The sequence below is a fragment of the Xenopus laevis genome, chromosome 1L (genome assembly GCF_017654675.1).
Source record: "Xenopus laevis strain J_2021 chromosome 1L, Xenopus_laevis_v10.1, whole genome shotgun sequence".
NCBI lineage: Eukaryota > Metazoa > Chordata > Amphibia > Anura > Pipidae > Xenopus > Xenopus laevis.
In genome coordinates, this window is record NC_054371.1 from 130,073,785 (window position 1) to 130,086,917 (window position 13,133).

General features: G+C 36.5%; 1 protein-coding gene across 1 annotated transcript in view; it reads left to right on the plus strand.

Moving 5' to 3' along the window:
* Positions 1 to 2,697, plus strand: part of slc44a1.L (solute carrier family 44 (choline transporter), member 1 L homeolog) — an 83,088-nt gene extending 80,391 nt beyond the window's left edge. The window contains 2 exon segments of the mRNA NM_001091778.1: positions 8 to 190; positions 397 to 2,697. The gene's annotated coding sequence lies outside the window, so the exon portion shown is untranslated.
* Positions 2,698 to 13,133: the final 10,436 nt, after the last annotated feature.

Here is a 13,133-nt window from a genome sequence, read left to right on the forward strand (position 1 = left end):
TATATATAAGACCAGCCACACCAGGATTTTTGCAAGTAGAAAAAAGTGTTATTGCATGTATAACATGCAATAACACTTTTTTCTACTTGCAAAAATCCTGGTGTGGCTGGTCTTTATTTTTATTTATATGTTGATCTTACTGAGCGGGTAAAGGACTTGGAACGGAGTGCTGTCCACTACAATTATATATATATATATATATATATATATATATATATATATATATATATATATATATATATATATATATATATATATATATATATATATATATATATATATATATATATATATATATATATATATATACATATATACATATATATATATATATATATATATATATATATATATATATATATATATATATATATATATATATATATACATATATACATATATATATATATATATATATATATACATACAGTATATAGCCTTAGTACAGGGTCTTAGTTGTCCTTTAAATTGTAAGTTGTATTGTCTGTCCATAGAACTTTGCTTGTCTGATCAGGAAAATTCCCCAAAGGGTTCAGTGTCCAGAGCCTTTGCTGTTATTGTATATGGACAATGAAAATTGTAGCATGGCAGCTCCCATAATTATACAATTAAATATGCTAAAAAAGCTAGCATTAGTTTACTGTAAAGGGGACATACATCTTCCATAGTAGTGTGGCTTCACACACATTTTGCACACCTGCTTGCTTGAACCTGTAGTTTTGAAACTTCTGACCACTGCTTGTGCTGTTGTGGAGAATAAAACAAACAGCAATTTATGGGGAATATTCTCTGCACTGGGCACATGCTGCCAGTTACAGACAGACTCTGGTCAGAAGGGAAGGGTTTAGGGAAAATGTATGCTCCCTTTAATATCTAGTTATGATAAACTACATAGAAGCTAGTACTTGCTTATTAAAAGGCGGTACTTTCCGTTTAATATACCATATTTCTGCCTGGCATGGGGTGTATTTTATGGCAACTTCCTGTCTGAGCAATTGTGTTGCATATAAAGACATAATTGCCAGACATGTTTACAGTTCTCAGGAGAAAACCAACCATCAAAGGAGTTGTTTGCCTTCCAAACACTTTTTTCAGCTCAATTGTTTTTTCATTTTGTTCCCCAGAAAGAACACTTATTTCAATTACTTTCCATTTTTTATAATTTTTCCAAAATCTAAGCTTAAAGTGTAATGTTTGAGTCTACCAGCGAGCCCCTCCCCTCCCAGAGCTACTTTACAAGGTGAAAAATGAAACTTTAAGGCCCCCATACACGGGCCGATAAAAGCTGCCAACAGACAGAGTTGGCAGCTTATTGGCCCATGTGCGGGGCCATCCGACAGGCTTTCCAGATCTAGCCAAAAGTCGGCCAGATCTCGATTGGGCATTTTAAAAAATCCTGTCTGATTGTGGCCGGATCTGTGCATTTATGCGGACTGCCTGTATCAGATGCATTATGACCCCACAATCGGATCCGCCCAATATCGCCTACGTCTATGGCCACCTTTACACTTCAGTATTAGAAAAATGGTTACACATAGAAAATAGAAAGTAATTGGAAAAAGTTATTTCTGGTGAACCAACTGAGCTGAAAAAAGTGTTGGAAGGTGCCCAATACTTTTAAACACTATACATATCTTAAATACAGCTGCAATAAAGAGAGAAAAAGCAAGCAGCCAATTGAAGTATTTTTCATTGAGGAGCTTGTTGACTTTTCCCCACTACAAAGCAGCAGACCTGATGCGACCCATCTCCATACACCCCATCTGTTCCGCTTTCCATGTAAATGTTTCTATTACCTTTTGATGCTGAATTAATTTTTTATTTTTTGCACTTTACCAAATCGAATTCTTATAGATTTGGGATTGCGATATTGCTGGTTTGTATTCCAGTCACAATGTACTTTCTGTGGGGGGAAAAAATATTCCATCCAGTAGAGTGTTCCACTATGCAGTTTATCAGGGACAAAATCTTATTGGTGATGTACTTGATGAAGGGGTAGTGTTTCATACATGGCAAACAGCAAATATGTCTTCTTAACCCATTCATAGCACTGACTCCGTTGAATCCATTACACTCCAAATTCAGTCATGAGTTTCTTGGCATAGCAGTGGGGCTATAGAAACTGTACAGACACATAAATGATGTATTGTACAGTGTTTAACATAGTGATCCATTAGAACTCAGGAGTCTAAGCAGCTGCCATGCTTTCTGCCTTGTCATAATACACAACTTTTAGTGGGAGGTAGAATGCATAGCTGTGTGCTCACAAAGGACCACTGAAACATCACCTGTGCATGTTACATGTCTGTAAATATGTATAAATAATATGCATTAGCTTATCTCAGAAAGAACATGCAAATGAACAGGAGACTGGCTGATCAGGCAGGTTTGCAGTATGTCTCATGGCTGTATGTATACGTTTTTCTCAAGCAGACACCAGGCCCTTTTACTGCTCGTCCACCATGTTTCCAACCACTAAGGCTGACTTGTATGATGTCCATTTCATGTACTAGATGAAACCGCCAGATACCTTTGAGACACTATTTTTTAAATTATATGGAAATGAAAGTAAAATTATTCTTTCTCCCTATTGCAAATTAAATGTCTGTCAGAGTAACGATGCAAACGGTATTTTAGTCTAACAGATGTATAGATTTTTTATGTACAAAAGAAAATAAAACCTTTTTTGTAGCGAAATTGTTGCATTTTTATTTCTGAATAAATGTGTTACTGCATTGATATATTTACATCATTGGAATAGTCATTTAATTGCTGTCGTTTGTTTTGGTTTCCATAAAATAAAAAGCAGCAGAAAACATTACAGGCCCATTAGTTACGAATAAGTGTCCATGCTGGGGCCTGTTCTGACGCATTACGTTTTATGTGAATTTTCTACAGACTTGGACCTGAGAGGATTCTGGAGTTTTTGCTGGTTCAAATTCCACTGTGTGGACATTTTAATTAAATATGCATTTGCAATAAGACCAAATCAAATGCTGCTGTGGTGAGATTGCTAGTGCATTACCCTTAATTTGATGTCACAATTCTATTAAACTTAACCATATCTATGTAACAAATACATTATATGGCTAAAAGTATCCAGGCACTGGCCTGTTCAACATCTTTTTTCCCAAATCAAAGATATTAATATGAAGGTGTTCTTCCCAATACTACTGTACCAGCCCAACATTGATCTGGGAAGGCTTTCCATTAGATGTTTGCTTCCATGCAGCCACAAAAGTATTAGTGAGATTGGGCACTGATGTTGGCAATTGGTTCTGGCTCACGTTTAGCATTCCAATTCATCTCACTGTTGCTGGGTTGCGATCAGGGCTCTGTGCAGGCCAGACAAGTTCTCCTACCCCTGGGAGTGAAGCCTAAACCATTGAACACATCCCCATTCCATTATTCCTACCACCAAACTTCACTGTCTGTTCAGGTAGGTAATGTTCTGGCATCTACCACCCCCAGACTTTTTGCCAGATGGGAAATGCCGTTAATCACTCCAGAATATGGAATCAGTGTTCAGATTTCTGCACATATGTGTGACAGTTTTTACAAGACTTGTGTGTCCTTATATATAACTATGGGGCACATCTATAACATGGTTTACTGCAAAAGCAAAAAAAAATGGTGTAAAGTAAATTTGCTTTTATTTATATAGCGCCATTAAGTTAGGCAGAATGGCATCCTCATCAATATCAATATACAACAAGCAGGGATCTTACAATCATTGAACATACAAGGGTTACACAAGATCAGAGGATTCAGCTTCAAATCTAAAGGTTGAAGGAAATAATGTATTAATACATAAGTCATCTGTATAAATAAATAAATATGCCTATGTTTGGTTATGCCTCTAGATAGGAATTCATTTGTCAAATGATTTTCTTTTATCATTGTCTTATGTATGTTCATTTGGTTTGTCTGATTACATATTTCACAGTGTGCCTTTGTCTACATATGTTTCTGTATATGCCCATATATTTGTATGTGTCTTCATTTATATACACAAACACACACACACACACACGATAAGAATTAGCAATAATAATAAGCAGCAATATCCATAAATGTGTAGCCTAACAGAGCATTTGTTTTTTAGATGGGGTCAGTGACCCCCATTTGAAAGCTGGAAAGAGTCAGAAGAAGAAGGCAAATAATTCAAAAACTATAAACAAGAAAAAATGAAGGCCAATCGAAAAGTTATTTAGAATTGGCCATTTTATAACATACTAAAAATTAACCTAAAGGTGAACCATCCCTTTAAGTTAACTTTTCATATGTTATAGAATGGCCAATTCTAAGCAACTTATTCATTTTTTTCTTTCTGATTTTAGGTTTTTAATTATTTGCCTTCTTCTTCTGACTCTTACCAACTTTCTAATAGGGGTCACTGACCCCATCTAAAAAAACAAATGCTCTAACGGTACACGTTTATTTGTATTGCTATTATTGCTCATCTATCTATTCAGGCCTCTCCTATTCATATTCCAGTCCCTTGTTCAGATTAATGCCTGGTTGCTACTGTAATTTGGACCCTAGTAACCAGATTGCTGAAACTGCAAACTGGAGAGCTGCTGAATAAAAAGCTAAATAACTCAAAAACCACTAATAATAAAAAAAAACTATTTCAAATTCTCAAAGTAACACTCTACAGCATAGTAAGACTTAATTTAAATGTGAACAACCCTGTTCATTTATTCAGTACATTGTCTATAGGATTGTAGTACTATATTTTTACCACAAGATGCCAGTATTCAAAAAGGATTATGAAATTATTTGCATAATCTTGGAATGTCTTTCTGCATCAAGTAAACTTTATTTCTATGATAATTTAACTGACGCAGGTAATTCTGCAACAGTTAAACTATCCTATAAATAAAGATACTATTGCTTCCTTTAACTTTTTGATCTCAGGGCTTGCTGTAAAGAAACAGTGGTGCTCATTTAAACAACGGGAAGTGTTTATAACTAAGCCTTAGCGTAGGAATTGGATAAGCTTTAAAAGGCCCCCTTAATGCTCACTGCTGTAGAACAGCTATTACTGAAAGTAAAAGGGAGGATTATATTAAGGAATTGTGTTGTACTTGGTTTAAGCTGTTCATTGCAAGGCACATAATGTACATAACTCAGCTTATTTATCAACACTAATCAAATTGACACCAAGGCAGTGACCCACATTGGATACTATAGGTTACTGCACTGGTGCAAATGAATAAATATGACCAAATGTTGCTATAGAAGCATTAAGCAGTTATTACAAACAAAATAAACTAGTGGTGTATGGGAAGGGCCCAAGAAAACAGGCTGTAGGTATTATTGGGGGTACCGAGGAGAAACAAATTGTAATAACATTACTGCCACTTCTTGCCTACGAATTTACACAGGGGGCTGTTCACCTTTAAATAAATGTTTGGTATGATGTAGAGCAGTGATCCCCAACCCGTAGCTTGCAAGCAGCATGTTGCTCGCAGTTCCTCTTGGTGTTGTTCGTGTAAGCTTTTCCATCCCCATACCAGTACTGTTTTACCCAGTAGATCCAACTCACTAGCCCTCTGTAATAGGAAGCATTTTAATAGATTGTAGGCCAGCGATATCCCTTCTCCCTGACTCACCATAAGAAGTGTATATCACAGTTTCAGTTCAAGTACGATCCTTTCTATACAGCCAACCCTCTGTAGTACGTGTAAAACTTTCAGTGCGATACTTTCCAACCAGCCCTCATAGTCTCTCATAAATTGCCAGCGTCTTCCCCCGATCAGTTCTGTGAACCTCCTGTCAAATCGATCAGTGAGTTATAACAATGTGTTCGCAATTAGTCCTGTGAGCGAGCAGTGAGTAGGAAGCGCAGGAAGAGAATGGAGAGAAAAGATAACGCTGTTATAACTCACTGATCAATTTGACAGGAAGCTCACACAACTGATCCGGGGAAGACGCTGGCAATTTATGAGAGACTATGAGGGCTTCTGGACTTTAATAGAAATCTTCAAGTTTCCCATCCTAAAAGGAACCTCACAAAGACTGAATTCCTATTTTGGGTCTGGATCTGGATTTTCAGCTATGAAAATTTTAAAATCTAAATATAGAACACATTTAAATGATGATCTGGGAGAATGCATGAGGCTGGCTGTCACAAACTACACCCCAGATATTCAAAAACTGGCAGAAAACATGCAGTGCCAGATTTAACATTGGTTGATATTATATATCATTTAATTTAGAGTATATGCTTAGTATTAATAAAAATTATGTTTGCGGTACTCTTCTCTTATTGTGTGGCTCACGGGGTGAAAAAGGTTGGGGACCCTTGATGTAAAGAGTGATACAATTTGCAATTGGATTTCATTTTTTATCATTTGTGGTTTTTGAGTTACTTAGCTTTTTATTCAGCTGCTCTCCAGTTTGCAGTTTCAGCAATCTGGTTGCTAGGGTCCAAATTACAGTAGCAACCATGGATTGATTTCAATGATTTATTTGTTATTTTTTACATGGGTTTAGTGACCCCCATTTGAAAGCTGTCAGAATCCGAAAAAGAAGGCATATCATTTAAAGACTATAAAATAGAAAAAATGAAGGCAAGTTGAAAATTTGCTTAGCATTCTCCATTCTATAATATACAATAAGGTGAACCACTCCTTTAAAGGAGAACTAAGCATCCTCCTAAACAGAAAGTCCAATCCACTAGCCATATTGCATCTTTCTGAGACACTGGTGGGCTATGCGGGACGGGGGGCAATGGGGGCTATTAGATGGGACTTTCTCTTTAGAAAAGGGGTTTAGTTCTCCTTTAAGAAAGGTCTTCCATCCCTATTCAATGAAATTTAACTAAATACATTTGTAAATCACTATATTTATTACGCACAATGCAGTTTTCCCCTCAATTCTAGTGTAATTGCAGGAAAGTGCTATGTTGCACCCTCGGCATGTTGTGTATTATGCACCAATATCCATGCAAAATAGGCTCCATTTTGGTAAATTGCGTGCAAGGTTCAGTCCACAGTTTCCACCTGCATTTATGTTAGAAAGTGAGCATCATTATATCAAATGGTGTCTCATTAACATCTTGAATTACTGCCAGACACCTGGAAGCACCAATGTTCCATCAGTGAAGTAGTTGTACTGTACTTAAGGGATCCACTACTTCCCAAAAATATTTTTTTTAAAAATGTCAGCTCTAATGTATATAAATATTCCTTCCCCTGTATCAAGCCCATCAGCACACTGACCCCATAACCTGTTATGATGTGAATGTTGTATATTTACTTTAAAGTGTGTGGCATATGTAAATAAAGGATAACAATTATAATACAGTAGATTGTCAAAAACCCTGGTGTAGTTATCCTTTAAAAGGAATTTCACAAAAGAAGAACTTTACCCATTTAAATGTTTATAATTTCGACTCACTGTAACCTCAATGATGCACTATCCCTCGGGGGGGGGGGGTTCAGCGACACATCCACTAACCACACGCACACTCACAGCGCTGCTGCTCATTCTGTCATATTTTTCAACCAAATTGATATGCTGAGCAAAGAGGATGATCATACATGCGTATTACCACTCTGGTAGCATTGGAACATCCCTTTGTTACTTTTTACTACTTATCTTTCTATTCAGGCTCTGTCCTATACATCTTGCAGTCTCTCATTCAAATCACTGCCTGGTTGCTAGGGTAAATTTATCATCATCAGACACTTGCGGCAAAGTCTGGTGACAAACTAAAGGGAAGATTCCTCCTTCTAGTGTGTTAGGTGCAGACTGTACTGAACATGTGCCAATTGGTAGTCCAGTGCCTGGGGAAGCATTAGACCCAAATATGTGATCCAAAGTGATTACAGTGTATTGATCCAAAATACTTCTCTTTTTTTAATGATACAGCACAATCGCCACACATTTAGGATCTGTTATCTGGAAACCCATTATCCAAAAAGCACCAAATTACAGGAAGGCCATCTCCCATAGACTCCATTTTAATCAAATAATTAAATTGTTTTGGTCCTTGTACTTTAACTTAACTAAGATATAATTAATCCTTACTGGAGTCAAAACAATAAAGGGGTTGTTCACCTTTGAGATAATTTTTAGGATGATGTAGAGCAGGGTTCCCCAACCTTTAGAACCCGTGAGCAACGTTCAGAAGTAAAAGGAGTTGGGGAGCAACGCTAGCATGAAAAATGTTCCTGGGGTGCCAAATGAGGGCTGTGATTGGCTATTTAGTAGCCCCTATGTGGATTGTCAACCTACATTGAGGCTCTGTTTGGCAGTACACCTGGTTTTTATGCAACCAAAACTTGCCTCCAAGCCTAGAATTCAAAAATAAGCACCTGCTTTGAGACCACTGGGAGCAACATCCAAGGTGTTGGAGAGCAACATGTTGCTCACGAGCTACTGGTTGGGGATCACTGATGTAGAGAGTGATATTCTGAGACAGTTTGCAATTGGTTTTAATTTTTTATTATTTAAGGTTTTTAATTATGGAAAGTTCCATTATCTGGAAAACCAGTCCAATATCGGTATGTGTGTGTATATATATATATATATATATATATATATATATATATATATATATATATATATATATATATATATATATATATATATATATATATATATATATATATATATATATATATATATATATATACACACATACCGATATTGGACTGGTTTTCCAGATAATGGAACTTTCCATAATTAAAAAAATAATAATAATTTATAAAATATAAATATATATATATATATATATATATATTTATATATATATTTATATATATATATATATATATATATATATATACACTTTAGGTGTTTAAAGGGATCCTGTCATCGGAAAACATGTTTTTTTCAAAACGCATCAGTTAATAGTGCTACTCCAGCAGAATTTGCTGGGCAACTAAATCTCTCCGCATCTGAGCGTGTGTCTCTGCCCTTAAGGTGTACTGGGCAGAAAAGAACATATCTTCTCCCTGTCACTTGTTTAACACGCCCAGAGTTTTTTTTGTGTTAAAGATTGTCCTTTATTGTCACTATAAAAGTAGTTCAACAGCTTGGTGCAGGTTCCAAGCGGATTTACAAACACGTTTATCTCGCTAAAGACATTTGCTTTTAGTGGGCTATACATAGATCAGTGAGTTTGTGTGTGCTTGGAGGCACGCCATATGACATGGCAACTGATACTCTAGCATATGAGCATTTGACACTGTTTATATCTTGTTGCTATGTTACTTCTTGAATATAAGAGCATGGATTATTATACAGTCACTTGCATTTGACAGTTCAGAGCTAATAACCTGTGCCTGGGTCCCTCAAAACTGTAGGATTAAGTAAAAAAACATAAACTGCATATCCTGTCTTAATTGTTCAAGCTTATTAAGAAACTTTACATGTAATTTATTAAAAGTGGTGCTCAGTGTCAGACTGGCTCACTGGGATACTAGGAAAACTCCCGGTGGGCCCAGGTGTCAGTGAGCCCTCCTGCTTCTAAACATTTGGCCTATTTCATGATCATTCCCTGTTTGTAAGTGAACAAAGTGGCTAAATAGATGGAATAATAGATTATAGTATGTAAAGAAAAGAGACTATGAGAGGTTGAGTGAGGAGAGAAAGAATAATATTACTGAGAGTGGGCCCCTGGTCTAAGGTTTTTGGGTGGGCCCCTGGTGTCCCAGCCCGACACTGGTGGTGCTAAACTACACTGCTGAAAATAACTGTGACTATCAATCAGTTGTTTGTTTTAGTTTGCTAATTTGTAATAAACCAATCAAAACAAACTGCTTTTTAGTTGATAACTATCATTAAGGGGGGTTTTGATTTTTACCCCACTTGTTGCACATTTCCAATTGTGTCTGGCACTCATGTCCCAGCATCAGAGTTGTCAACCCCAAACACTAGTTTACTGGGAGACTATGCAGTGCACGCAGCCTCAGCAGTGTAGTAGGGGAAAGGGCCTATATCTAGTAACTCTGAAAAAAAAGGGGTGTTGACAGTAAAGCAGCATGGAATATAACTGATTATGGAATACAAATGCCAGAAAACCCACAGGTAAAAGAATTCCACATATTTGTTAGGTACCAAAAACATTTGCCTTCTAGAGACCCCCATAGTTTTAATAAAGCAATCTAATTTTCATGGCTAGCATGTATGCTTCAAAACTTACACCACAAAAGCCTCATAACAGAACAATAACCCTCAAATCAATATATATTTAGAAAATACAGATTCTAAAGAATTCAGAATGAGCAAACGTGTACTTTATGTCAAACTACTAATAGCAAAGCTTTCCAGAAATTAACTGTTTCTATAAAAAATTCCAAAAACAGACTCAATCTGCAGTTTACAGCACCTTACCTCCAACATGTTCAAGAATAGAAGAATAAAACTTAAAGGGATACTGTCATGGGAAAAAAAAAAAATTTCAAAACGAATCAGTTAATAGTGCTGCTCCAGCAGAATTCTGTACTGAAATCCATTTCTCAAAAGAGCAAACATATTTTTTTTATATTCAATTTTGAAATCTGACATGGGGCTAGACATATTGTCAATTTCCCAGCTGCCCCAAGTCATGTGACTTGTGCTCTGATAAACTTCAATCACTCTTTACTGCTGTACTGCAAGTTGGAGTGATATCACCCCCCTCCCTCCCCCCCCAGCAGCCAAACAAAAGAACAATGGGAAGGTAACCAAATAACAGCTCCCTAACAAGATAACAGCCGCCTGGTAGATCTAAGAACAACACTCAATAGTAAAAACCCATGTCCCACTGAGACACATTCAGTTACATTGAGAAGGAAAAACAGCAGCCTGCCAGAAAGCATTTCTCTCCTAAAGTGCAGGCACAAGTCACATGACCAGGGGCAGCTGGGAAATTGACAAAATGTCTAGCCCCATGTCAGATTTCAAAATTGAATATAAAAAAATCTGTTTGCTCTTTTGAGAAATGGATTTCAGTGCAGAATCCTGCTGGAACAGCACTATTAACTGATTCATTTTGAAAAAAAATTTTCTCCCATGACAGTATCCCTTTAATTATGATGGCCATAAGCCTAGTTTGATAATAAATAGTCATATAATTAAACAACCATGTGGAATATAGAGACCTGGGGAAAGCAAAAAATCGTGTAGGGATAGGAAAATGTATTACCTTCACAGGGCAATTCAGCAAAATAATAATAACTTTGTTACTTATACCGCATGGAGAGATTTAATATATACACTTGTCACCTGGGGAGAGGGAATAGCATATGTCATGTTATTTACTGTTGTCCTTATGTAATGCCACTCAGATTGGGCCAGACTGTAGTAGTCAGGAGCGATTCTTGCCTCTGAGGCATCGTTCACACTTATTTAGACATAGCCAGCGGGGGGAAACAGAGGACCTGGGACATGAGTCTTTTCAGCATTTAATATTCAAAAGCTATTCAAAAGCACACATGGATGGAAATTCCCATCATCCTCAGCCATAGGTGCTACTTGGGAAAGCACAGTGATGTGCCTTATTATCATGGCATTAGAATGAGTGTCATTCTTTACAATTGTACAAACACTTCAATTTAACATTGTAGTGAATCCTAGTGATGGCCAAATTTGGGACGTTTAGCTTCTCTAAAAAAATTCTCAAATTCGCGATACGGCTAAAAATTTACGAAACGCGCCGGCATTTCGTTTTTGACACCGGCGTCTGTTTTTTGGACACTGCCGAATTTTCGCATCGGTTTCGCGAATTTGTTCGCTGGCGGCGCTGTATGCAAGGGGCCTGCCACCTGATTATATGTTTATGATTAATGACTTTTAGAAAGTTAAGATATGGCAGTTGTTTTGTACAACAAATATAATAAAAAATAAAGCAATAAAAATATTTAATGTTCCTAACAAAAAATACCGGTCTTACTTATTTTATACACAGCTAAAAGCATTCCCATTTAAAAGAAAAAAAAGCCTATGCTCCTAATTTACTCACCTATAACCACACTTCTTTCTTATAGGTAAAGCCCTCCCACGTTTTACCCATAGATTATTTGACTCGTGTAATTCAGGTCAGAAAATGTTCTGCTCAATCACAAATTCATGTAGTCTAAATTTATAGAGTATTGACTTGGATAGAAGTGACATATTAATAGTACTGGTATGGGATCCGTTTTCCGGAAACCCGTTATACAGAAAGGCCATTTCCCATAGACTCCATTTTATCCAAAATAATGCAAACTTTTAAAAAATGATTTCCTTTTTCTCTGTAATAATTAAACAGTACCTTGTACTTGATCAAAACTAAGATATAATTAATCCTCATTGGAAGCAAAACCTACTGTGTTTATTTCATGTTTACATAATTTTCTAGTAGACTTAAGGGGGTATATTTATCAAAGAGTGGCGCTAATAGTGAAGTTCCGCCACTAGAGTAAAATTACGCCACTCTCCATTCATTTCTATGGGATAGGCGTATTTATCAAAGGGTGAACTTTCACTTTCACCCATTGATAAATACGCCTTTCAAAATCCCATAGAAATGAATTGAGAGCTGCGGAATTTCACTCTAGTGGCGGAACTTCACTCTTTGATAAATTTACCCCTATGTGTGAAGATCCAAATTACAGGAAGATCCCTTATCCAGAAAACTCTGGTCCCATACCTGTACTTGAAAAGTGCATGATACATTTAATGCTGCTGGGTAAAGCAAGTGCTACAGGAAATATCAGTAAAGATGCATTGATTTATTTTAAAGGCTCAGATCTGCAAGATTTTACTTGACCTTTAATGTGTATTGGAAAGTACACCTTATTTATCGGGGGTTTTACATCCCCTTTAACATACAAGGTCTGGCACCTAAATCATGAACTGTGTTCTTGTCACGTTCTCTCAAGAGTTCCAAGACCACCTTCAGTGTAATAACACTAATAGTGATCAAGCCTTAATGGCATAGAATGGTTAATTTTGCAGATTATTTTCTCGCAATTTCAGTACTGCAGAAAATGACTTTTACTGGTTGGGAGCAAGTTCATAGGAGAGTATCATGTTAAATTGAATATAGTGTTCATACTTTTTCTGGCACTTTCTAAAACAGTAGGGTGTTGTATCCCAAGCACCAGCACCTATACGAAAGATGTGCATTCTGCATCTTCTTCACTCAAAAACCT